General features: G+C 32.4%; 1 pseudogene; it reads right to left on the bottom strand.

Annotated features, from left to right (window-relative positions):
• Window positions 1–552: 552 nt before the first annotated feature.
• On the bottom strand, window positions 553–1349 carry LOC107848929 (annotated as a pseudogene).
• Window positions 1350–12643: the final 11294 nt, after the last annotated feature.

Genomic DNA, 12643 nt, shown 5'->3' with positions numbered 1-12643 from the left:
GAACTATAAACAATGTACCATGAATGTCTATTTGTAGTGGTTTATTATTTTTGGAATTCTTATTTTTTTAAAGTTGGTAGTTATTTATGAAAAAAAAAATATAAATTTAACATATTTAGATAATTTATTAGAAAAGGTTTTGAACTTCTATAAATTGGGAATTCTTCTACAACAATACAATAGCATCTTCAGTAAACATATGAAAAATAAAAAAATACTTTTGGTCTTAGATCATTCTTTATTGTTTGCTTTACAATTATTTTTTACGTCAAAAAATATTTTTGTAATATTTAATTTACTTTAAGGTGCATTGATTTTGTAGGTATCTTGAAGATAGATGATGATGATAATATATATAGACAATTGATGATTCGAATTTTGAAAGGTGATTAATTGCGCGTGAAAATTTTTAGTTTTGAATGATATAAATTATTGGACTATTCATTCTTATTCTTTTCATTTAATGATCTTTTTTTTAATCTTATTTTATGATATGATATGTAGTTTATCAAACTTTACGATAAAGAAAAAATAGTATGATGAAAAGCGTAATTAAATCTGGCCGTAGAAAAATACAATAATGGACAAAGAGACACAACAAAAGACAAAGAAGAGAACGAGCGAACGTTTCTTCAAAAGTTTTCACATTACGAAAGAGTTGATAAACGTTTCTCCAAAAGTATTCAAGAACGAAGTAAAAATTCAACGTATAGTACAATCCTTGAGTCTATTTGGCAGGACATACGAAGCACAAGGTTTGGCTAAATTAAACTCGCCTTTTGAGATTAGTTTTTTTTAAATAATAACTTACATGATCTCTTGACACCTTTGATTTCTTCTTGGGATTTTCAGAATCCTTCAATTTCTGATCCTCAGTTACTGATTGAAGTTCAACTTGATCAAACTTCCTCTTTAGCAATATTTCATTATCCAATTGGACATTATGTCCCATGTCTTCTTTCAAGCTAACCATTTCTTGCATGACATAATCATCATGAGAATCTTGATTAAAGGATGAATTTTCAAGATTCTTGTGGTCCATCATGTAAAAGTTACGTGGACTCAATATCATTACAATGTTGCAAGTATTCATGAGTTGTGCTATTGTTGTTGTTGAGAAAAAACCTACCATCGCTTCCTCTACTATCAATGCTATTTTCTTGGGAAAAATAATCTATGTTGTTACTATTGTTAAAAGTATGAGAATTAGGGGAAGAAAAAGAACTCCCTTCAATATATGGGTGATCATCATGCAACTGGAACATGAAATCTGATGAATTTTCAGTAAAGAACATTTTGCTCAAAGATTGAGAATATTCTTCATCAAGAAAAGCTCCCATTGGCTCCATTATATGTGAGTGATTTTTGTTTACTAAATATTATGCTCAAAAAGTGATACAAGACAAAGTAAGCTTTTTGAGGATGATCTCACTTGGAATGAGCCAAAAGTTGGGAACTTATTTATACTACTAAAAAGGGTTATAAGGAAATGGAAGAATATTTTTTTAAGGAAAAAGGCTCAAATATGCCATTGAACTATTAGAAATGGCTTATTTATGCCATCAATTAAAAGCTTGGCTCATTCATGCCATCGCCATTATAAAATCGGCTCATCTATGCCCTTAATTTTTAACGGTGGTTTTCAAAAACAGATTTGCCACGAGGCCTTTTATTAAAGGTCCACGTCATTAATTAAAATAAGGAAAAAGGCTCAAATATGCCATTAAACTATCAGAAATGGCTCATTTATGCCATCAGTTAAAAGTTCAACTCATTCATGCCATCGTCGTTATAAAATCAGTTCACCCATGTCATTACTTTTTAATGATGGATTTTCAAAAACAGTTTTGTCACGTGGCCTTTATTAGAGGTCCACGACATTAGTTAAAATAAATCAATATTAATTTTAAAATATCTTAGACCCATTAAAAACAACCGATTAATTTAACATAACCCGTCCCACACCCATTAAAATATTTTTTTTCCTACAACAACAACTATTTTTCTAATTAGAAAAAATAGTGGTTAGTGTATATCCTTAGGCTATTTCTAGTTGATTCTAAATCATTATAAATGTTACGCTTAACAGAAACCTCAAAAATTTTATCCTACCGTAACTGATTAGTTTTAATTCCAGTGACTCTAATATATACTTCGAAGTTGTAAAAAAACAAATTAAAGAACGATTAGGGCAAGCAAGAAAAAGAAAAGAGCCGTACCAATAAAACTTCTCCTTTCTCCCATACCAATTAGGGGAGTATACCTTATTGAAAAAATCATTTCCAAATAACGACTCAAAAGAAGTCTGTTATCCCAATTATCCCGCCGTGCATATGGAACAACTTCTCCCATCACGAATTAGTGGAGCATACATTGTTGAAAAATCATTTCAAACAACGGTTTAAAAGGAGTTTGTTATTCCAATCATCCCGCCATGTATATGGGATAACTTCTCCCATCATTATGGTATAAATGCTAGAATAAATAATCCTGATACTAACTAATTTAAGATATTTTAAAATTAATATTGATTTTTTTAAATTAATGGTGTGGATTCTAATAAAAGACCACGTGACAAAGTTATTTTTAAAAACTCATCATTAAAAAGTAATGGCATGAGTGAGTTGATTTTATAACGGTGATAACATGAATGAACCGAACTTTTAAGTGATGGCATAAATAAGCCATTTTTGATAGTTCAATGACATATTTGAGTATTTTTGCTTATTTTAATTAATAACGTGGACCTCTAATAAAAGGCCACGTGAAAAAGTTATTTTTTAAAACCACCGTTAAAAAGTAATGACATGAATGAATTGGTTTTGTAAAGGTATAAATGAATCATTTTTGATAGTTCAGTGACATATTTGATTATTTTCTCTATTTTTAACTTGTCATGTAGGATATTTGAAATGTTAACTTATTAATTATAGAAAGATACTTTTTTAAAACAAATCAAAATGAAAAATAAAATACTTAAATTGAAACGGATGAAGTGTTACGTATACATTGAAATTCATAATTCCATAAGTAAGTCAACAGTGGGGCCAAATAACAGGCTATGTACAACACAGAAGTGGGACCAAGTTCATGCAACTGATAAAATAAAAATAGTGTCATCCTTTCAATGAGATTAATCATTAATAAAATCTTGGACTAATTAGTTATTATGCCGTGAAGACTGATTAGAAGCAGTGGTGGAGTCAGGATTTTCGCTAAGAGATTCATAAGTGAATATAAAAATTAATCGAAGAGGGTTCAACATCTAATATATATATATATATAAAAAAATTTTAACTATATATATATAATATAATTTTCCATTGAACGAGTTCAGATGAACCCCCTGACTATAGTATAGATCTGTCATTGATTAGAAGGATAACCGTCTTAATTTAATCACTAGAAAAATTAGCCGCGCTTCGCATGGTGTTAAGAAATTAATCATGTTATTTGATCAATTTTATATTCATTATCTAATCGTAATATTATAACTTGTTATAATTATATTATGAAGAATGTTTTGTTCCATAAAAGAAAAGAAAATTTAATAATTTAACATTTATTAAATGGTGGATAGTATATTCTTTCTCAATAAATTAAAATGAGAAAAGGGTCAAAAATACCCCTCTACTTTTATTAATTAGCTAGATTTATCCTCTGTCATACTATTTGGTCATATTTATCCCTTCAGTCATACTATAGGGCTACATTTGCTCCTACCGTCATCAAACTTTTCATTTATACCCCTATTATGGATGGAAACCCTTAAATTAAAATAAAATATTCAATTTTCAAAAAAATACCCACTATCCTCATTTGTACCACTTCGAACCAATAACGAAATACATCGAGATAAATATCCTGCTCCCAAAATAGCTATCCTCATTGATTCTTTCTTTCAAAAAAAATGACAATTGTGAATTTGAAAAGCTGATATTGATAATGATGATGAGGTTGTGAGGCAATTCATTTGACTAAAAGCTTGTACATATAATTGGTTTGCAAAAGCTACTTTATTTATTCAATTGATTAGAGTATTTTATTATTATTTTTTTCTTCAACCTCATTCGATGTATTCAATTTTTTTTATCAGTAAGTTTCCATGAAAATTAGCTAAAAATCTAAAATTGCAGGAACGGTTTCAATTGATGAGTTGTTCGTATTCCCTGCATTTTTGTTTTTGGTGAAATTGATGTTAGATACTTGTCCAATGGAATAAACAATGACACAACTAAGATTTCACAATAAAGCAAATTATTAATAGTGATGAGGTTAGAGTGAAGAGAAATCGTTAGGATTTTAGTTAAAAAATAGTATGCGCGGAAGGGAAGATAAACAGGGGAACAATGAAGGAAAATAGTTTCTTCTAATGGAATTTCTTCTTTTTTTTTTTCACGGGAGACACTAGAGATGAAAATGAATTTATTCCGAGCAAAGATGGTGAACCCAGTCAGGTTGAGTTTATAGTTCAATTGATGCAATTTGCCAGAAATTGCTATGAAGCCACTCGATTATTGTATAGCATCAAAGTAATGACAGACATAGTAATTTAATATGAGGGTGATGGGTTTTTTCTTCAAAATCGGGTATCTATTTTGATTTGGGAATTTTCATCCAAATTAGGGGTATATGTGATAAGTTTGATAGCACGGCAAGGGGAAATATGGCCACATAGTATGACGGAGGGTAAAGTTGGCTAATTAATAAAAGTAGAAGGGTATTTTTGGCCTTTTCCCAATAAAATATATTCCGTAATAATAATTTTATTTCATTTCTATCGCGTATTCAATGAAGTTGAGATTTTAATTTGAAATAATGTACTTATATGTGGTTATAAATGCACTAAGATGGTAAAATATTTTTTTCATCACCATCATATATATATATATACCAATTTCAATTACATAAATCTCTTTAAGTTGTCAACAATATATACAGATTAACTTCATATTATAACTGCGTACCTCAATGTACATATTGCAATTTGCATCATAAAAAGAGAAGATGGGAAAAAGAAAGATCATATGATACATATTTATATATAGAGCTTAAAATAACAAAACAATGAAGGATTTATCAACAAAAAGATCAAAAGATATGAAAAAATTAAATCAAGTAGATCCTTGTGCAAATATCATAATTTCTCAGCACCTGAATGTCAACAAAACACAAAATCTTCTCCAACGTTTCATAACTTCCTTCTCCATATATTTTTGAAGTGTACAGTATTGTAACTGACTATATCAACTACACAAGGTCTTTTACATAGAATTGAATTATTTTATATGGTGATCTTTCATCGTTCATTTATATCTCTTAATTTTCTTGGGTAATGAAGATTATAAAAAGCAAGAGTTATAAAAATGATAATATGTGAATTAGAAGTTATAGGAATATGAAGTGTTGTGAGTTATGAAAATGATTTATTAAATAAATTATTTTAAGAAAAATTAAAATACTTTTCAAATGAATTATTGTATTATTATTATATAGTGAAATGCAAAGAACAATGTCCAAATTTTTTTTTTTTTAAAATGCAATTAAACGTCATAGAGAGGTACCACATCACCTCTTCTACATTCTCCTTTATTATTATATATTGATTGATTGATGATTGATAGATATGATAGATTATTTTTTAATTAATAAAAAAATTAATTAATTAAAAAAATAAAGAAAAAAATTAAAAAATATAAAGATAAATATAAATGGAGGACTACATCACCTTGTCTATGTACATATATATATATATATATATATATATGAAGATTGATTTTTTATGAAGGAAATGAAATTTTGAATTAGTAAATATTTAGACTTTTAAGTATACAATAAAGAATATGAATAAGTGGAGTAGTGAATTTTGATACATTTAAGTTTTAACAATAAAAAATAGAAATAAAAGAAGGAATGATAATTAACATATTTATTTTTTATAATAATAAATAAATGGACAAATTAAAAAAAAAATAAAAATTTGTAAATGATGACCTTAGAAGTATGTCACATCAACAAATACTTTAACAGAAATTAATTATATTTTACCCAAAATATAAATATATCACAATTATATACATTAAAATATGAATTTTTCCCAACCTTCAAAACATAAGCAATGCACAGGGCAAGGAACTTTGCTATAGAGTATATAATGTTTGCCCTGTGAAACACACTATAGCAAAGTATGGTGTGAAAATATCTTCTATTTTTCAAGCTGAAAGTCGAATTTGAGGAGAAAAAATATTTCTTCTAATGTTGCTGGATTAAAGGACAGTAAGATAAATAAGCAAAAATCACCTTTGAGCTGAGTTCTTTTTTTTTCTTTTGTCTAATCACTTTCTCATCAATATGCTGGGCATACAAATACACAAATATTCAAAATAGGTACTACTAAACAAAACAAACATTTAAGAATCCAAACTATAAAATTGCAGTAGCAAAAAGTTGACTTGGTGATACAAGAATTACAAGGACAACACGAAACACACTTGAAAATCAGTCCACAAGATCAAAGATCCGAGGACCCTTTTGAAGACCACACTCGGATTCAACAAACAACAACAAGAACACAATGTATTGATGTGTTTATCACCTAAAAACAGCTAACAACAAACTATGTTAACAACAACAATATAAAGAACAACAAGAATGGAACAAGAACAACAAGTCACGGATTTGAATTACAAGAACACAAATAAACGATTACAACATAAACAAAATGGATAGATAGTTAGACCTTGGTTGGTATAATCTTAAGAATCCAAGAATATAGTAATCTTGGACCCTTAACACTACACACAACGGTTAACCTAACTCCTACGTTGACACAAGAGAAACTTTACCTCCTCTAAACACCAGCGTATCAAGCCAACATTGCAATACAAGTGATATCCATATTTGTTACCCTCATTTTGGTGTGATGGCTATTCCAATCCCTATAACTAAAGGTGTTTCATGTTTTCAAGTCTTACATCAATAAACAACTAATGAGAAAAAGACCTAAAATGTTCTATTTATATTCTATTACAAGACAAAGCAAAATAACAACAATGCCCTTAAAGGGAGGGGTGGTCATAGAGTGCATTTGGACCCAATGAAGTGACCAAAATGCCCTCAATGAAGATGACCAAATCATGACCCATTAAGTTTTGTCCAAAACCGTGAGTCCTCAAGTCTTCGATGCTCCAAGAAATCTTTCACACACGACCTTGCTTGTGCTCAAAATGGGTTTTCCTTGCATATTCTTGTGCCCCAGGGGTGACCAAGTATTGAGCCTTTAAATGATGACCTCCAATCATGTGTTCAAAAATTAAGGTGGCCATTTGACTTGTATCATCCTTCCCTTCTTGAAAAGGATTCGACCTTGAATCCAAACCTTTCAAGAACAAAAAGTAGACAAACATGCACCACATCCTCATGACATGAGGGTTAGAGTTAGTACAATAAACAACATCAACATGCCAAGGAGGTACACACTTGGGATATAACCATACATCCTTTATTGTAATCACGAAGGACTTAGAAAAAATATTACAAAGGAGTTGGCGAAAGGAATCACCATCAAGGGGTGGTGTCCTAATTGAAAGTAAAGTCCACCTAATACATATAACAATATCACTCAAACAAGTGGACCGACCAACAACTATCCATCCTTCACACCCTAAGAAGTTACCAGGATCGAATGGGAGACGTAACTAAGGGCTTAGGTCTCGGCCATTCTCACTTTACCCTATGGTGTCATCCTCTAAATTAAGCAATCCCTCTTTATCACCATTGGAAATATCATGAACAAAAAGAGGGTTGAGAAAGGTGTTCCATAAGTCAACTTCAAATAAAGGGTTCTCATGCATGCACTTACTACTAGTTTCAAAATCTCCACGAGGAATATGTCCAACATAAGAAACACATAAAGAAGAAGTAGATGACATTTATAAGAACATATCACCTTCTCTTTCATAAGAGTAGTCCTTACATACTTACAAACCATCACGGGCAGCCAAAGGACCACAATTAAAATCATCTTCACAAGTACAATCACAACTCGAGTTTTCTAAACATTCAAGCAAGTCAAGATCATCTACGCCCGGTTGATCATTTTGCTCACCCTCCCTAGTTATTGGAAATTCACATACCAATGTAGACTCACCTTGTTTTTCACAAGGGTCAACTAGTGTTTGAATACTCTCGTCATTTGGTAATGGAACCTTAGTCAAGTTGTAAGTGCTAGCACTAGATGGACACAAATTATTCTCACGAGGAGAATAAATTTCGTCATCTAAAGGATCAACTAGTGCTTGTGTACCTACAACAAGTGTTTGGTCCTCATTCGATCTAACAATATCAAGAGTATAACAAAATGAAGACCCATGCACTCCTACACTAGGTAAAACCGCAACTACGTTCATAAGAGTGTAGAGTATAACATTTTTACCTCATAGCTCACATGAGCTACGGTCTTCATCTTGACGTGTGTCCGGGCAGCCCACTTTCTCCCTTGGAACTCCCATGTGATCCAACCTTTCATTTATCTCTTCCCATTGACGGGTAATGGCTTCAAGTTTAGCCAAAATAGCACTTGCAGCCGCGGGTTCCATTTTAATTGCTCCTAAAAAAAGAACAAGTCTACAAAATAAAACACAAGTTAGTTCGAAACAATCTCACCACACTTTCACACACTTAATCGTCTCACACTTGGATTCACAAGTGTTGAAAGTCGGCTTGTAGTTCATGATGAGTCGAGGGGTGAGTCTACTCCTTGGTCGAAATGGGTTCTTTGTTTGAAGACTCAAGGAAATAATGTCCAAACTTGAACCAAGAAATTCTACTATTCAAAAACAAGAAAAGCACAAAATAATGCTAACACGAACAAACGGGCACAGAAAACTAACTAACAAGCTAGTAGGAGATTACTAGGTCGTCAATTAGTGTTCGAACCAACAAACGCAACTAAGAAACAATAAAATGAAACCAAGAAATCTAAAATTTAAACTCAAAATATTGCGTGAACAGTAATTTAGTAATGTGGCAGTCCACTATTTGCCTTGGTTTTGTCAAAATTTTACTCTCCAATTTCAAGTCTTGACCAATCTACAATTTGGAAATGATGGTTTGGTTAATGGAGGGAAATTTTGGTCTTGGAGCTTCTTTTTCAAGTTTAAAACAAGACTTGACCTTCTTGGTACTTTTTCCTTGAAACAAGGCCCTTAAATCAAGGAAAGTAGGTGAAAAGTGGTTGTCAAGTCTTTTGAGTGATGTGATCAAGTCTTTCACCAACAAATACTACAACTTGGTCTTTCACCTTTTGTGGATCTAATGTTCACTTTTTGTTTTAACAAAAGATGAAAAGGGTGAAGAACAACAAGAACACAATAACAAGACCAAGAACAATAACAATATTCTCCAAGAACAATAACAAATTCGAACGACCAACTCCACAAAAACAAGGCCTTCAACACGGTCAAGGCTTAGAATGACAACAACATCAAATCAGCCACACTTTGTTCACATTAACAACATCAACAAGTTCAAGTTCAATCTTAGATTTGGACACTTTTTAGTGTTGGTGAAAAAGAAACCAACACTAGAAACACTCTAAACAACAAAAGACTACAAGATATAGTCACAAAGAAACATGTCTTGGCCATGACAACAACAAGAACAACAACTTTCTCGGCCAAGAACAACAAGAATGGGCAGATTACTCCTTTTCTGGAATTTTTTAGTTTTTCAACTCTTTTTTTTATATTTTTTGTTTTTAAATCTCAAGTCCAAGATTGATCTTGTTAGACCAAAATCAAAGATGGCTCTGATACCAAATGATACAAGAATTACAAGAACAACATGAAACACACTTCAAAATCAGTCCACAAGATCAAAGATCCGAGGACCCTTTTAAAGACCACACTCGGATTCAACAAACAACAATAAGAACACAATGTATTGATGTGTTTATCACCTAAAAACAGCTAACAACAAACTATGTTAACAACAACAAGATGAAGAACAACAAGAATGGAACAAGAACAAGAAGTCACGGATTTTAATTACAAGAACACAAACAAACGATTACAGTATAAATAAAATGGATAGATAGTTATACCTTGGTTGGTATAATCTTAAGAATCCAAGAATATGGTAATCTTGGACCCTTAACACTACACACAAAGGTTAACCTAACTCCTACGTTGACATAAGAGGAACTTTACCTCCTCTAAATAGAAACGTATCAAGCCAACATCGCAATACAAGAGATATTCACACTTGTTACCCTCATTTCGGTGTGGTGGCTATTCCAAGCCCTACAACTAAAGGTATTTCATGTTTTCAAGTCCTACATAAATAAAAAACTAATGAGAAAAAGACCTAAAATGTTCTATTTATATTTTATTACAAGACAAGGCAAAATGACAACAATACCCTTAAAGGGAGGGGTGGCCATGAAGTGCATTTGGACCCAATGAAGTGACCAAAATACCCTCAATAAAGATAACCAAATCATGAACCATTAAGTGTTGTCCAAAACTATGAGTCCTCAAGTCTTCGATGCTCCAAGCTGTAGACACCTAATTTCGTCCCTCCCCGATATCGTTTTTACCTATTGTTTACCTTATCCTACTGTGTACCCTCACCCGTGTGATAATCCCTCCACAAATGACAAAAATAACAACCCCCTAACTAATTTTGTTTTATCCTAATATTCTAACAATCCACCCAATTAAAAATAACACCTACCTACCCTATCCTAACAACCCATCCACTCAAAAACTACACCACCCCACCCCTACCCTACCTCACCTCCCTACCCGTACCTAACCCCTACGTAACCCCACCCGATCCCCTTTATATTTTTTTCCTTCACTGGAATACAGATATACACACACAGCACATCTCAAGAAACGAATTCCTTTCTTCTCCATAAACAAAACAAATTCACATACACAAAAGGAACACAAGGAGAGTCCATTTTTTTGGAATCAAAAAGAAAAAAAGCAGAACATTCCAATTTTCTTTTCTTTTTCACAGGGCTCTCGGATAGATACATAGTAGAATACGCGGAAAAAAAATCAACGTTAGTCATCTTCTTCGCCACAAACTTTAGGCATAAATTCCGGTCACTCGCGCACCACACATGAGAATGAATATTGATTGAGAGAGAGAGAGTCACGAATAGAGTGAGAGAGTGAGATCAGAAAGACGGATGGGGTTGGAATCGGCGAGGTTGGATAGAAATCGCTAAGAATCAGGTGGGTCAAGTTTTTTTTGGTGACCTATTTGCCAAAGCTGGCCGTCTTCTAAATGTTTTTAGGTGGATTTAGCTAAAGAACATCAAAAATCACCAGAGAGCCAACCATTTTGTCAATTTTTGTCCATTATTGCTCTTGCCGAAATTTCGTTGCTCTCGTCGGAATTTTTTTTTGTTTCGTTTGATTTCGGTTCAAATTCAGTCTCAGATTGTTCATTATTTTCTTCCTTCTTAGGATTGAAATACACTGAAAATTGGAGTTGTCGCGTTCGAACTACTGTTCCGACGAGGCTCCATTTTTTCGGCGAGTTCTTAGTGGAATCGGCTTTTTCGGTAAGCTTCTGTCCGTCACAGCTCACTGGAGCTCATATTTGGATTGTTTTTTTTTTTTAGCTCTTGGTCAGATTTAGGAGACTTTGGTTTCCGTTCATTTGCGATTTGCCTTCCGATTTATCTTCCGATAGCTTATTTTTTTTGGGGAGTTTTTGATACCGGGCTGGAGTCATTTATTTTGAGATTATCCATTGATTCTTAAATTTGTTCGAGTTAGATCTCTATGCACTGATTTTGGTTCGTTTAACGTTGGGGTTCCTCGTTTGAGGATTTTGGTCTTCGGATTTCTTTATTATCCGACAAGAACGTTCTATCAAAAGGTCTAATTCTACTCTTTTCCTCTTCTATTTTATTGTTTACTATGCTTCGGTGTTTGGATTAAGCTTCGGGTGTTGTTTGATACTTGCTGGTGATGAATGCATGTTGTCTTGATTGGTGATAGGTTGTTATTTTGATATGGACTCGTTGTTTAATTTCGTTGAAAAGTGATTGCGGGTTGTTGAAATAGAAATAATGAATTGTGAAAATTTAGTATAAAAATGAAAATTGGGGTGGAATTGAGAATTTGATAAAAAGGTGAATTTGGATTGATTAAAGACTTTTGGTTTAATTTGGTTTAAATATAAATATGGTTGAAATACAGTAGTATCATGATAAGACCAGCAAAAGCGTAGGCAATCGTAGGTTCGGGTAGGCAAAATTTAGAAATAAGTGTTTCGTTGGATGTTTGAATGTGGAGTATGTGTTGAATGTTTTCTACTTTATCGCATGCGATTCAAATGTATTCATTTAGCCGAGGAATGCCCCGAGGTCTTCTGTACTTATTCACCGGGGAATACCCCGACGTATCATGTTGGTGGAAAATGATCATGATGAAAGCCCGCGGAATCGGGTAAGGCATTGGAGATTAGTCTAGGGTAGAATAGATTTATATTTCTGCATTATTTATTTTTGGACTGTATAATTGGATTGGACTTTACATTTTTGGATTGTTTTATTTTGTCTATTGTTTGATTATTTTGTGTGCTTTTGTGTGGTTTGTGCATTTCATAATGTCAAAATAGT

This window comes from Capsicum annuum, chromosome 12 (genome assembly GCF_002878395.1).
Source record: "Capsicum annuum cultivar UCD-10X-F1 chromosome 12, UCD10Xv1.1, whole genome shotgun sequence".
In the NCBI taxonomy this organism is placed as follows: Eukaryota; Viridiplantae; Streptophyta; class Magnoliopsida; order Solanales; family Solanaceae; genus Capsicum; species Capsicum annuum.
Note: the sequence above shows the minus strand (reverse complement) of the source record. Positions and strands in the feature narration are given on the sequence as shown.